This window comes from Meles meles, chromosome Y, assembly GCF_922984935.1.
Source record: "Meles meles chromosome Y, mMelMel3.1 paternal haplotype, whole genome shotgun sequence".
Lineage (NCBI taxonomy): Eukaryota > Metazoa > Chordata > Mammalia > Carnivora > Mustelidae > Meles > Meles meles.
Genome location: NC_060088.1, coordinates 19512796 through 19528380, shown reverse-complemented (window position 1 = coordinate 19528380; position 15585 = coordinate 19512796).

Genomic DNA, 15585 nt, shown 5'->3' with positions numbered 1-15585 from the left:
GCAACAGAGCTAATGGCTATTGACATAAACAATATGACAGAAAAGGAATTCAGACTAACAATTATCCAGGCAATAGCTAGGTTGGAGAAAGCCATGGATGACCAAACAGAATTGATTAGGGCAGAACTGAAAGCCACCAGGGATGATGTTCAAAATGCTCTCAATGTGTTCCAATCTAATCTAAATTCTCTAAAAGCTAGGGTAACTGAGATAGAAGATAGAATTAGTGATCTGGAGGACAAACAGATAGAGAGAAAGGATCAGGAGGAAGCCTGGAACAAACAGCTCAGAAGCCACGAAAACAGAATCAGGGAAATAAATTATGTCATTTAATGTTGCAACGTCAGAATTATTGGAATCCCTGAAGGGGAGGAAAAAGAAAGAAGTCTAGAAGATATAGTGGAAGAAGTTGTCTATGAAAATTTTCCCAATCTCACCAATGGAAACAACGTTCATGCAGTAGAGGCAGAGAGATTTCCCCTCAAGATTTTAGATTCTCAAAAGTCCTCACGACACCTTATAGTTAAAATGAGGAATTATGTTACACGGCAGACCCTCTTAAAAGCAGCTAGGACAAAGTAGCTCCTTACATACAGAGGAAAGCCCATTAGAATAACGTCAGACCTTTCCACAGAGACCTGGCAAGCCAGGAAGGGCTGGCAAAATGTATTCAGAGTACTAAAGGAGAAGAACATGCAATCAAGAATACTCTATCCAGCAAGACTGACATTTAAAATGGATGGAGAGATAAAGAGTTTCCAAGACCAGCGAGGCTTAAAAGACTATGCAACCACCAAGCTGACACTGCAGGAAATATTAAGGGGGGTCCTATAAAAGAGAAAAAATCCTAAGAATATCATTGAACAGAAATATAGAAACAATCTACAGACAGAAAGACTTCAAAGGCAACACGATGTCAATAAAAACCAACCTCGCAATAATCACTCTCAATGTGAATGGCCTAAATGCGCCCATAAAACGACACAGGGTTGCAGATTGCATAAAACGACAGGGCCCATCCATATGTTGTCTACAAGAGACCCATTTTGAACCTAAGGATACACCCAGACTGAAAGTGAAGGGATGGAGAAGCATCTTTCATGCTAATGGGCCTCAAAAGAAGGCCAGGGTAGACACTTCGGTCCAAAACCTAAGGGATAGAGCAAAGGCGGTTCTAAGGGGGAAATACATAGCCATCCAAGCCTCCCTCAAAAAAATTGAAAAATCCAGATTACACCACCTCTCTCTACACCTTAAAGAACTGGAGAATCAACAAAAAAATCAAACCAACTCCACATGCAAGAAGAGAAATAATCAAGATTACAGCAGAGATCAATGAGGTAGAAACCAGAGATACAGAAGAACGTATCAATGAAACTAGAAGCTGGTTCTTTGAAAGAATCAATAAGATCAATAAACCATTGCCCATACTAATCCAAAAGAAAACAGAGAAAGCCTAAATTAATACAATTTTGAATGAAAAGGGAGAGATCACAGCTAACACCAAGGAAATAGAAACAATCATCAGAAATTATTACCAACAGTTATATGCCAATAAGCTAAGCAACCTAGATGAAATGGATGCTTTCCTGGAAAACTACAAACTCCCCAAAATTGAACCAGGAAGAACTTTACAACCTGAATAGACCGATATCTAGTAACAAGATTGAAGCATTGATCAAAAACCTCCCAAAAAACAAGAACCCAGGCCCTGACGGATTCCCTGGGGAATTCTACCAAACTTTCAAAGAAGAAATAACACCAATTCTCCTGAAGCTGTTCCAAAAAAATTGAAGCAGAAGGAAAACTTCCAGACTCTTTTTATGAAGCCAGCATTACCCTGATGCCCAAATCAGGCAAAGACCCTACCAAAAAGGAGAATTTCAGACCAATATCACTGATGAATATGGATGCAAAGATTCTCAACAAGATCCTAGCAAACAGGATCCAACAGCACATTTAAAAGATTATCCACCATGACCAGGTGGGATTCATCCCTGGGTTGCAAAGTTGGTTCAACATTAGCAAATCAATCAGTGTGATAGAACACATCAATAAGAGAAGAGAGAAGAACCACATGGTCCTCTCAATTGATGCAGAAAACCAGTTGACAAAATCCAGCACCCATTCCTGATGAAAAAGGTTCAAAGTATAGGGATGCAGGGAACATTCCTGAACTTCATAAAATCTATCTATGAAAGACCCACAGCAAATATCATCCTCAATGGGTAGAAGCTTGCAGCCTTCCCGTTGAGATCAGGAATACGACAAAATGCCCACTCTCACCACTCTTGTTCAATATAGTATTAGAGTTCTAGTAATGGCAATCAGACAACAAAGAGAAATCAAAAGTATCCAGAATGGCAACAAAGAAGTCAAACTCTCTCTCTTCGCAGATGACATGATTCTTTATATGGAACACCCCAAAGACTCTACCCCCAAACTACTAGAACTCATACAGCAATTCAGTAACGTGGCAGGATACAAAGTCAATGTACAGAAATCAGTGGATTTCTTATACACTAACAATGAAAATACAGAAAGGGAAATTAGAGAATCGATTCCATTTACTATAGCACCAAGAACCATAAGATACCTGGGAATAAACCTAACCAAAGAGGTAAAGGACTTGTACTCGAGGAACTACAGAACACTCATGAAAGGAATTGAATAAGACACAAAAATATTGAAGACTGTTCCATGCTCTTGGATTGGAAGAATAAATATTGTTAAAATGTCTATACTGCCTAGAGAAATCTATACTTTTAATGCCATTCCGATCAAAATTCCACCAGTATTTTTCAAAGAGCTGGAGCAAATAATCCTAAAATTTGTATGGAATCAGAAGAGACCCCGAATTTCTAACGAAATATTGAAAAACAAAAACAAAACTGGCGGCATCATGTTACCCGATTTCAAGCTTTACTACAAAGCTGTGATCACCAAGACAGCGTGGTACTGGCATAAAACAGACACATAGACCAGTGGAACAGAGTGGAGAGCCCAGATATGGACCCTCAACTCTATGGTCAAATAATCTTCGACAAAACAGGAAAAAATATTCAATGGAAAAAAGACAGTCTCTTCAATAAATGGTGCTGGAAAAACTGGACAGCGATATGTAGAAGAATGAAACTCAATCATTCTCTTACACCATACACAAAGATAAACTCGAAATGGATAAAAGACCTCCACGTGAGACAGGAATCTATTAGAATCCTAGAGGAGAACATAGGCAGTAACCTCTTCGATATCAGCCACAGCAACTTCTTTCAAGATATGTCTCCAAAGGCCAAGTAAACAAAAGTGGAAATGAAGTTTTGGGAGTTCTTCAAGATCAAAAGCTTCTGCACAGCAAAGGAAACAGTCAACAAAACAAAAAGGCAACCCACAGAATGGGAGAAGATATTTGCAAATGACAGTACAGACAAAAAGTTGATATCCAGGATCTATAAAGAACTCCTCAAACTCAACACACAAAAAACATATAATAATATCAAAAAATGGGCAGAAGATATGAACAGACACTCCTCCAATGAATACATACAAATGGCTATCAGACACATGAAAAAAAGTTCCTCACGACTAGCCATCACGGAGATTCAAATTAAAACTACATTGAGATACCACCTGACACCAGTTAGAATGCCAAAAGTAGCAAGACAGAAAAAACGAGTGTTGGAGAGGATGTGGAGAAAGGGAAACCCTCTTCCACTGTTGGTGGGAATGCAAGTTAGTGCAGCCACTTTGGAGAACAGTGTGGAGATTCCTGAAGAAATTAAGAATAGAGCTTCCCTGTGACCCTGATATTGCACTGCTGGGTATTTACCAGAAAGATACAGATGTAGTAAAAAAGAATTGCCATCTGTACCCCAATGTTTATTGCAGCAATGGCTACAGTCGCCAAACTGTGGAAAGAACCAAGATGCCCTTCAACGGATGAATGGATAAGGAAAATGTGGTCTGCTAGTCTGCTGCAGGATTTCCTTTTCTCCTGGGTCTAAGCAACCTGGCCTGAAGAAGGCAGTACCAACAGTGTTCCAGGTTTGGGAATCCGTGATTGCAGGTTGGGCAGCTAATGTCCTCACCGTCCTCCCTGTGGCCACTTCTCAGTCTTGATGCTGGCGGTCATAGAGACCAAGTATCTTTGGCGCCAATTGAGACATCTCCACCAACACTACCCATCATGAATGCACACAAAGAAATAATAATCTAATCACCGTGTCAACAGGTATTGTCTCTGATCATGCTTTCCAGGCTGTCTGCAACTGGTTGCTTGCTAGTGACCTCTCCAGGAGGTACACAGGGTTGTCTGGAGTCGATGACTGCAAGGCATGCTGATCTGGAATCCCCGGGCCTCAAGACCCTTGGGTTGCAAGAACCCGTGTCATTCAGACACTCTTCTTTTCTCTGCCAACAGCTGTTCCCCTGAGACTAAGCAACCAGCCTTGAACAGGCAGTCCCAACAATTTTCCAGGTTTGGGAATCCGTGATTGCAGGTTGGGCAGCTACTGTCCTCACTCTTCAGCAAGTGGCCACTTCTCAGTGTTTATGCTGTTGGTCATACAGACCCAGAATATTTGGCGCCCATCGAGGCATCTCCACCAACACTGCCCATCAAGAATGCACACAAAGAAATAATAATCTAACCACAGTGTCAAGAGGTATTGTCTTTGATCGTGGAATCCAGGCTCGCTGTACCCGGTTGTTTGCTGGTGTCCTCTCCAGGAGATACACAGTGTTCTCTGGAGGCTATGTCTGCAAAGCATGCTGATCTGGAGTCCCCGTGCCTCAAGACCCTTGGGATGCAAGAACTAGTGTCCTTCAGATATACTCCTTTTCTCCGTCAACAGCTATGCTACAACATTCAAATTGTGGGTTCTAAGTGTGCTCTTCTCCCCTGGGCCTTTGTCTTTAGCCATGGCTCCCTTCTCTCTGAAGCACCAACCATCCAATTTTCCCCTAAGCCCTGTCTACACCCTTCTCCAATTGTCTCGGTGACTTCTTCTCTCTTTCACTGTGGAGTGTGATTTCTAGGCTTCAGGTCCGTATATGACATGTTACCATTGATCTGGTCATCTTGTGGTTGTGATGATGGCTGAAGACAAGCCTGGAGTTCCCAGACACTTCTCCCATCTCCTTGTCCTCCAAATGCACTGCGGAATCTTATGGAGCCATATGCAAGAAGGCATTCTTGCTCCTTTTGACATGTGGCAGAAATGGAGAGAGCATTGGGCTGTGTCATATCTGTCAGTCACAGAAAGACAACTACCATACGATTTTACTCACTCCTGGGAGTAAAGAAACATGTGAAAAAGTAAGAAAAAGGGACAGGCAATTAGACACTAAGCTGGCACACAAAAATAGATGTTTGTTCCAGGCAGGCTAGTCAGAATCTGCCTTTCTAAAAGTGGATCAAAGGGACATTCAATGCAGGAAATATGGCCAAAAGGGATGTAACGTGAGTTTCCATGTGTTTGAAGGTGAATTGTGATCTGGAATATAGCAGCTTCATATCTCTTAAAATATCATTTTTAGCATTTTCTGAAACACACACACACATACACACACACACACACACACACACACACTTAAAAGAGCCCCACAGAAGTTTTGGAACAGGTGAGTGATAGCACTAATGGAAGCAAAATTCAGAGAAAATACCATAAAAAAAAACAAAGCGTAGAGAATCAAAGTAACAAACCTTCCAACTGGATAAGTTAACTCCTTATCTACCAAGACTTAATTAATTAATAAATTAATTATTTAATAAATAAATTTATTAAACAACCTTACCAAAAGACCCTTACACACAAGTATTCCAGCAAATAAAATACCACAGCGAAAAGGATAAATTCCAAGACACATACGCACCACCATGACAGGATCATGAGTCATACATATCTGACGTCTCAGGTAATGACTTTTGAAGAGATTTGAGGCTTTTGAAGCAGTCCCCAAACATCTCCCAACACACAGAAATCCAGGTTCAAATCAATTCCCTGGGCCACAATTCGAGACACTTAATGGTAATGTTGGCTTTTCTCATCTATTCCCAAAATGTAGGAAGAGGGAAGACTCTAATTTACAATGTCCAAAGACCCAATTCACATAAGGACCTTATAGGAAACCAATTGCATACAATTTGAAACAGTGAGATAATAAAACTAGAATTCATTTCTTTTCTCTTTCTTTCTTCGTCTCCACGTGAATCGGCCTGTTTTGCTTACTATTCACAATTTTTACTTATATACGGCAAGCCAGCATTTCATCTGTCCTACGTTATTGGACATAGTGTTCCCTGATTCTTTAATTGCATATATCACCAAGTGCTCATCCTCATATAATGCCACACCACCTTCATACCCATTAACCAGCTCTCTTTTTATGGCAGGTTTTATGCTCCTGTAACCCTCAGCTTGGTCCCCAAAGTCCTGAGTCTCTCATGGTGCGTCACCCTGTCTGATTTCTTCTCCTTCCATTTTTCCTGACTACTACTCATGTACATGGGATCCCTCATGGGCCACATATGAGTGAAGCCATAGGATATTTCCTTTGGTCTGCTTGCATTTACATTTGGAAATCATCTTCTTTATCATCATCTTCATAATCATTAATCCACTAGCCCTTAAAAGGGTATCTCGGCTCCTTTCACAGTAATGCTAGATTGGGCATGGAAGGCCATTGATCTTGGTCATTCATTTTCATCTGATAGAGTTGCTCAACATGGCTCTCCCCATGACTATGGCATGTAGCATTAACTAATGTTGACAAGGAGTGCTGACCAAGGCTCTTTCTTTAGGGGTAGCGATCATGCAGAGTTTCACTCTCCATGAAGCCTTTGCAACGGTTTTTAAGGAAATGTCAGAAAGACAGAGCTTTCATCCCTTAGGACTGGTGTTTCAGTATTCTAGCAGATAAGGACACGGACAGCAAACGCATCCCAGCGCAGACAATTTTCCCTGGAATTGTACCTTCCTTTCCTAAACTTTCAAGTGGACCAAGCACCAAAGGCAGACCTTAAACCCGAGAAACCATAGGGAACAGAAGCTATGAATGGGCCCTCTCACCCAAGGATATCAAACATACCAGAGACCTAGTGATAGCCAAGAGGCCTTGCTGTTAATTGAGATCTCTAGAAATGGCAGTGGAAATAGGAACACCTTGCTCTCTCTGGAGAAATGTTGTTCTAAAGAATTATGTAAAGAACATAGTATTCTTTTCTCTTTGTATAGAAAGTGAAAGTGGGAAAGAAACAGAAAAGACCACCTGAGTTCATGATCAGGCTAAAAGGGCTCTTTCTTGTTCCTTCCTAGGTCTTAAGACTTAAAGCCATAGGACTCATATGTCATGGGAATGGTATTGCTGCTTCAGTGAAGTCAGCTTCTGTGATGTCACAAAGCTCTGAGGTCCTAGTAACCACTTCTCATCAAACCATCCCTCATCACTTCACCTAGCTGGAGTAGTTCTGGGTCATTCAGGAGTATCAAAATCTCTCCAAACCGCTGGGGCCGCCTGGGTATTTCCCCAAGACAGATTGTGAAGCCTTTTCATGTCACCTTCTCCAAGGCCATTTGTAGTCTTTGGACGTGATGTCAAAACCACCCCTCTGGACTCATGATAAGGGCAAGAATCCACAATTCCATCTTACCCACGTAAGGTCAAGAAAGATTCAGGAGCACAAGCAGCCTCACATGGGGAACTCCACGCCATACACATGTTCATGGTCCTCACACCCTATCAGGATGCTTCAGACCAGGAAAAGCACCCCCCGCCCTCACAGGAAAGCTCAGAGTTAACACCTGCAAACATAACAAGGACATGCCTGGAGTCTTCAACAGTGAGGACACGAGTTCTTCTTGCATCTCCAGAAATCATGCCATAAATGCCTCCCAAATTTCCCAGCTGACCAAACATTAAAGGCAGACCCTACACCCTAGAAGCTTAGGCCCAGGACGGACTCATCTGATTGGAGCTCATAGGCGCAAGCACGAAGCATTTTGGAAGAGCACCAATCCCCATGGGAAGCCATCTTAAAAGGCTTCCTTGCTAGTCTCAGGAATACAACGTGAATCTACAAAAGGTCTCTGTCTTCTCTGTATTCCAAACACGCATTCTGTTATCTACCCTGAAGATAATTTCTTTCAGAAGAAGAGCTCATGGAGTGCCCAAGGACTGGCCCTTGAGAGAGCCTCATGTGTGTGTGACATGCCCTATGGGGTTGTTTTGTGGCTGTCCACTCTTCTGTGGGCTCGTCCTAGCAGAGGCTCTCCTTGCCTTTCATTCAGAGTGTGTGGTTTCTGGGCCAAATATGATGAGGTTAAGCTTCGTGGGTATGGTGTGCCTGTGAAATGTGACTTTCAACCCACTCCACAAAACATAAGACCTGCTGAATTCTGTCGCCAGATGAGAAGATGTCGGCAGGGCTTTCTTCTAGTCGTGCAGGATTTCCTTTTCTCCTGGGACTATGCAATGTGGCCTGAAGAAGTACACAACAGTGTTCCAGGTTTGGGAATCCGTGATTGCAGGTTGGGCAGCTAATTTCATCACCATCCTGCCTGGGGACACTTCCCAGTCTGGGTGATGGCGGTGGTAGAGCCCAAGTATCTTTGGCGCCCTTCGAGGCATCTCCACCAACACTGCCCATCACGAATGCACACAAAGAAATAATAATCTTACCATGGTGTCAACAGGTATTGTCTCTGATCATGGTTTCCAGGCTGTCTGCAACTGGTTGCTTGCTGGTGTCCTCTCCAGGAGATACACAGGGTTCTCTGGGGTCTATGTCTGCAAAGCATGCTTATCTGCAATCATTGGGCCTCTAGACCCTTGGGCTGCAAGAACTCATGTCATTCAGACACTCTTCTTTTCTCCATCAACAGCTAGGGGTGACACTGAAATTGTGCGTTTTAAGTGTGCTCCACTCCCCTGGGTCTTTGTCGTTGGCCATGGCTCCCTGCTACCTGAAACAACAACCGTCCAATTCTCCCATAAGTCCTGTCTACACCCTTCTCCCACAGTCTCTCTGACACCTTCTCTGTTTTGCAGTGGAGTGTGATTTCTAGGCTTCAGGTCCATTTTTGCCATGATTACATTGATCTGGTCATTTTCTCGTTGTGCTGATGTCTGAAGACATGCCTGGATCTCCAGACACTTCTACGATCTCTGTGTCCTCCAAAAGCACTGCAGACTCTTATGGAGCCATAAGAAGAAGTCATTCTTGTTCCTTGTGACATGTGTCAGAAAGGTAGAGAGAATTGGGCTGTATCATATTTGTCAGTCACAGAAAGACAACATAGGATTTCACTCACTCATGGAAGTAAAGAAACATGTGAAAAAGCAAAAAGAAAAAAAAGAAGGGACAGGCAATTAGACTCTAACAAGGCACACAAAGTTTAGTGTTTGTTCCAAGCAGGCTAGTCAGAAACTGCCTTTCTAAAAGTGGATCAAATGGGAAACTCAATACAGGAAATGTGGCCAAATGGGGTGTAATGTGAGTTTCCATTGTGTTTGAAGGTGAATTGTGATCTGGTATAGAGCAGCTTCATATCTCTTAAAATATCATTTTTAGTGTTTTGTGAAACACACACACACAAAGACACACACGCACACACACACAAACACATACACACACTTCAGAGTGTTCCAAAGAAGTTAGGGATCAAGTGAGGAATAGCAGTCATGGAACCAAAATTCAGACAAATTACCATAAAAAACAAAAGGTTAGAGAATCAAAGTAACAAACCATCCAAACTGCATATGTTAACTCCTTACCTATCAAGATAATTAAAATTATCTTGAAGACTCCTACACAGTTGTCTCTCCGCAAATCCAATACAGGAGAGAAAAGGATAAATTCCTAATCACATATGCACTGCCATGACAAGATAATGAGACATATATATCTGACGTCTCAGATCATGACATTTGAAGCAGCTTTTGAGGCTCTTGAAGCATTCAAACGTCTCCCAATACACAGAAATCCAGGTTCAAATCAATTCCCTGGTCCACCATTCTAGACATTTAATGGTAATGTCGGCTTTTCTCATCTATTCCCAAAATATACGAAGAGGGAAGACTCTAAATTACAATGTCCAAAGACCCAAATGACATAAGGACCTTATACGAAACCAATTGCATACGATTTTAATCAGTAAGATAATAAAACTAGAATTCATTTCTCTTCTCTTTCTTTCTTCATCGCCATGTGAAATGGCCTGTTTTGTTTCTATTCACTATTTTTTCTATATCCGGCAAGTGAGATTGTCATCCTTCCTACGTTCTTTGACATAGTGTTCCCAGATTCTTTAATTGCATATACCACCAAGAGCTTATCCTCATATAATGCCACATGACCTCTATACTCATTAACAAGTTCCCTCTTTATGGTAGGTCTTATCCTCCTCTAACCCTCAGCTTAGTCCCCAAATTCCTGAGTTTCTCCTGGTGTGTCTCGCTGTCTGACTTCTTTTCATTCCATTTTCCCTTACTATAACTCATGTCCATGGTATTCCTCATGGGCCACATATGAGTGAAGCCATAGGATATTTCCTTTGGTCTGCTTGCATTTTCACTTGGAAATCATCTTCTTTATCATCATCTTCATAATCATCTTATCCACTAGCTATTAAAAGTGTATCTTGGCTCTTTCCACAGGGATGCTAGAGTGGTCAAGGGAAACCATTGATGTTGGCCATTCATTTTCATCTGAATAAAGAGAGTTGCTCAACATTGCTCTCCCCATGACTATGGCATGTAGCATTAACAAATGATGACCTGGAGTGTTCACCGGGGCTCTTTCTTTCGGGGTAGGGATCATGCAGAATTTCACTCTCCATAAAGTCTTTGCAATGGTGTTTATGTTAATGTCAGGTAGATAGAGACTTCATCCCTTAAGACTGGTGTTTCAGGACACTAGCAGATAAGGGCTCAGATAGCACACCACATCCCTGCCCTGGCAATTTTCATGGAAATGTGACTTTCCTTCCCTTTTTCCTTCCCTAATCTTCCAAGATGATGAAGAACGAAAGGTAGACCTTACACATGAGAAACGATAGGGAACAGAAGCTAAGAATGGACCCTCTCACCAAGGATATCAAACCTCCCAGAGACCTAATGGTAGCCAAGAGGCCTCGCTGTTGATTGAGATCTCTAGAAATTGCAGGGGTAATAGGAACTCCTTGCTCTCTCTGGAGAAATGTTGGTCTAAAGAATGGTATACAGAACATCATTTTCTTTTCTCTTTGTATAGAAAGTGGAAGTGGGAAAGAAACAGAAAAGACCACATGAGTTCATGATCAGGCAAACAGGGCTCTTTCTTGTTCCTTCCCAGGTCTTTCTACCTAAAGAATAGGACTCATATGCCATGAGAAAGGGAGTGATGCTTCAGTTCAGTAAGCTTGTGTGACGTCACAAAGCTCTGAGGTCCTAGCAACCACTCCTCCCCAAACCACGCCTCATCACTTCACCTGGCTGGAGTGGTTATGGGTCAGGGAGGAGTAACAAAATCAATCCAAAATGCTGGAGCCTCTTTGGGATTTCAACAAGACAGTTTGTGAAGCGATTTGGGTCACCTTCACCATGGCAGAATTTGTAGTCTATGCCCGTGACTGTCACCACCACCCCTCTGGACTCCTGAGAAGGGCAATAATCCACAATTTCATCTTACCCACGTAAGGTCAAGAAAGAGTCAGGATTACAAGCAGCCTCACACGGGGAACTCCACGCCATACACATGTTCATGATCCTGACACGCTACCAGGATGCTTCTGACCAGGAAAAGAGTTCCAATCCTCCGAAGGATGCTCAGAGTTAACACCCGCAATGATACCAAAGACATGTCTGGTGTCTTCAACAGTGAGGACACGAGTCCTTCTTGCATCTTCAGAAATCATGCCATCCATGCCTCTCAATTTTCCCAGATGACCAAACATTAAAGGCAGACCCTACACCCTAGAAGTTTAGGCCAAGGGAGGACTCATCGGTTTGGATCTCACATGAGCTAGTACGGAGCATATTGGAAGAGAACCAATCCCAATGTGAAGCCATCAGAAGAGACTTTCAGGCCAGTTCAGGAATACAACTTGAATCTACAAAATTCTCTGTCTTCTCTGTATTCGAAACGTGCATTCTGTTATCTACCCTGAAGATAAATTCTTTTGGAAGAAGAGCTCATGGTGTGTCCAAGGGCTGGCACTTGAGAGAGTCTCAGGTATGTGTGAAATGCTCTCTATGGTTGTGTAGTGGCTGTCCACTCTCCTGTGGGCTCGTCTTCTGCAGAGGTTCTTCTTGCCTTCCAATCATAGTGTGTGGTGTCTGGGCCAAATAGGGTTTGCCTGTGAAAGTTGACTTTCAACACACTACCCAAAATTTAAGGCCTGCTGAATTCTGTGGCCAGGTGAGAGGATGTGTGCAGGTCTTTCTTCTAGTCCCCTGCAGGATTTTCTGTTCTCCTGGGACTAAGCAACCTGGCCTGAAGAAGGCAGTCCCAACAGTGTTCTCAGGTTTGGGAATCCGTGATTGCAGGTTGGGCAGCTAATGTCCTCACCGTCCTGCCTGTGGCCACTTCTCAGTCTTGATGCTGGTGGTTGTAGAGCCCAAGTATCTTTGGCCCCCTTGGAGGCATCTCCACCAACACTGCGCATCACGAATGCACACAAAGAAATAATCTTACCACGGTGTCAACAGGTATTGTCTCTGATCATGGTTTCCAGGCTGTCTGCACCTGGTTGCTTGCTGGTGTCCTCTCCAGGAGATACACAGTGTCCTCTGGAGTCTACGTCTGCAAAACATGCTGATCTCGAATCCCCAGGCCTGAAGACCCTTGAGTTGCAAAAATTCGTGTCATTCAGACTCTCTCCATTTCTCGACCAAGAGCTATGGCTCAATATTCAAATTGTGAGTTCTAAGTGTGATCCTCTCCACTGGGCCTTTGTCTTTGACCATGGCTCCCTGCCCTCTGAAGCACCAACCGTCCAATTCTCCCATAAGCCCTGTCTACACCCTTCTCCGATGGTCTCTGTGACTTCTTCTCTCTTTCTCTGTGGACTGTGATTTCTAGGCTTCAGGTCCATTTATGCCACGTTTAGATTGAGGTGGTCATCTTCTGGTTGTGCTGAAGGCTGAGGACAAGCCTGGAGCTCCCAGACACTTCTACCATCTCCCTGTCCTCCAAATTCACTGCGGACTCTTATGGAGCCACAAGCAAGAAGGCATTCTTGCTCCTTGTGACATGTGGCAAAAAGGGAGAAAGCATTGGGCTGTGTTGTATCTGTCAGTCACAGGAAGACAACTACCATACGATTTCACTCACTCATGGAAGTAAAGAAACATCTGAAAAAGCAAGAAAAAGGGACAGGCAATTAGAATCAAAGCAGGCACACAAAATTTGGTATTTGTCCCATGCGGGCTAGTCAGAATATGCGTTTCTAAAAGTGGATCAAATGGGACATTCAATGCAGGAATTGTGGCCAATCAGGATGTAACATGAGTTACCACTGTGTTTGAAGGTGAATTATGATTTGGAATAGAGCAGCTTCATATCTCTTAAAATATCATTTTTAGCATTTTGTGAATGACAAACACACACACACACACACACACACACACACACACTCTCTCTCTCTCTCTCTCTCTCTCTTAAAAGAGTCCCACAGAAGTTAGGGAGCATGTGAGGAATTGCCCTCATGGAAGCAAAATTCAGAGAAAGTACCATAAAAAACAAAAGCTTCGAGAATCAAAGTAACAAACCGTCCAAACTGGATAAGGTAACTGCTTACCTATCAAGAATTAATTAATAATTAATTAACAACCTTACCTAAAAAACCCCTCCACACAGGGATGCCAGCAAATCCAGTACCGGATAGAAAAGGATAAATTCCAAGACACATGAGTACTACCATGCGAAGATCATGAGTCATACATATCTGACCTCTCAGGGAATGACTTTTGAAGCAAGTTTTGAGGCTTTTGAAGCAGTAATCAAACATCTCCCAACACACAGAAACCAGGGTCAAATCAATTCCCTCATCCACAATTCGAGACATTTAATTGTAATGTCGGCTTTTCTCATCTATTCCCAAAATGTAGGAAGAGAGAAGACTCTAATTTACAATGTCCAAAGACCCAATTCATATAAGGACCTTATAGGAAACAAACTGCATACAATTTTACTCATTACGATAGTAAAACTGGAATTCATTTCTCTTGTCTTTCTTTCTTCTTCGCCACGTGAAACGACCTGTTTTGCTTTCTATTCAGTATTTTTCTTATATTCGGCAAGCCAGCCTTTCATCCATCCTACGTTTTTTGACATAGTGTTCCCTGATTCTTTAATTGCATATACCACTGTAGTGGCCTGGTTAGCAAAAAGAAGTTACTTGAAAACCCCGGATATAGGGGCGGGCAAGGCCAGATAGCCATATTCAGTCAGAGGGGCGTGGATATATTAACTGTAGTAGGTTGAAATCCGATTGGCCACCTGTGTGTGGGCGGGGCTCAACCACAACTATAAAAGATGTTCTGTGAGTCTGGAGTGGAATGTTTTTTTGTTGTTTTTTTTTTTTTTTTTTTTTTTTTTGTTTTTTAGCAAGGCAGCAGCAGTGGCGCCACCGCCAGAAGCACCATCCCATGCACCAGAGCAGCAGCGGCAGTGGCGACTCCTCGAGCTGTAACAGGACCATGGCGCCCCGTGCACCACCCAGAGCAGCAACGACAGCAGCGCTGCCTCAAGAAGCGCTGCCCTGTGCACCGCCCATAGCAGCAGCAGGCAGTGGCGCCACTGCAAGCAGCACTGAACAGAGCAGCAGTGGCAGCGGTGCTGCTGCGAGCGATAGCACCTTGAGACAGAGTATCAGCAGCACTGATGCCGCAAGCAGCCACAACGCCTCGGGCAGTGCCGCCATCAGGAGCAGCCTCTCAGGAGCCAACGCTGTAGCTACACCGGAAGTGGTCTGCGGTACGGTGAGGGTGAGGCAGGGAGCCTCCAGGAGGGACCCCAGCGACTGGGAGGCGGTGGTCCCAGCAAGACTCGGGCACCTACCGCTCAGTTTGGTTTCTGATGCTGTTTGGTTTCTGATGCATTTTAGTTTCTGATACAGGTTGGTTTCTGATGCATGGCGTGAAATAAAGCTTTGCTTGATTTTCGCTTTGTGTCAGTCTTGTTCCTTTGACCATGAACCCTAACACCACCAAGTGCTCTTCCTCATGTAATGCCACACCACCTCCATACCCATTAACCAATTCCCTCTTTGTGGCATGTCCTATCCTCCTGTAACCCTCAGCTTGGTCCCCAGAGCCTGAGTATCTCCTGGTGTGTCTCCCTGTCTGACTTCTTCTCCTTTCATTTTCCCTACCTAATACTCATGTCCATGTTATTCCTCATTGGCCACATATGAGTGAAGCCATAGGCTATTTCCCTTGGTCTGCTTACATTTTCATTTGGACATCATCTCCTTTATCATCATCTTCATAATCATCTTTATGCACTAGATCTTAAAAGGGTACCTTGGCTCCTTCCACAGTTATGCTCAAGTGGGCAAGGCAGGCCATCGATGTTGGCCATTCATTTTCATCTGAATAAAGAGC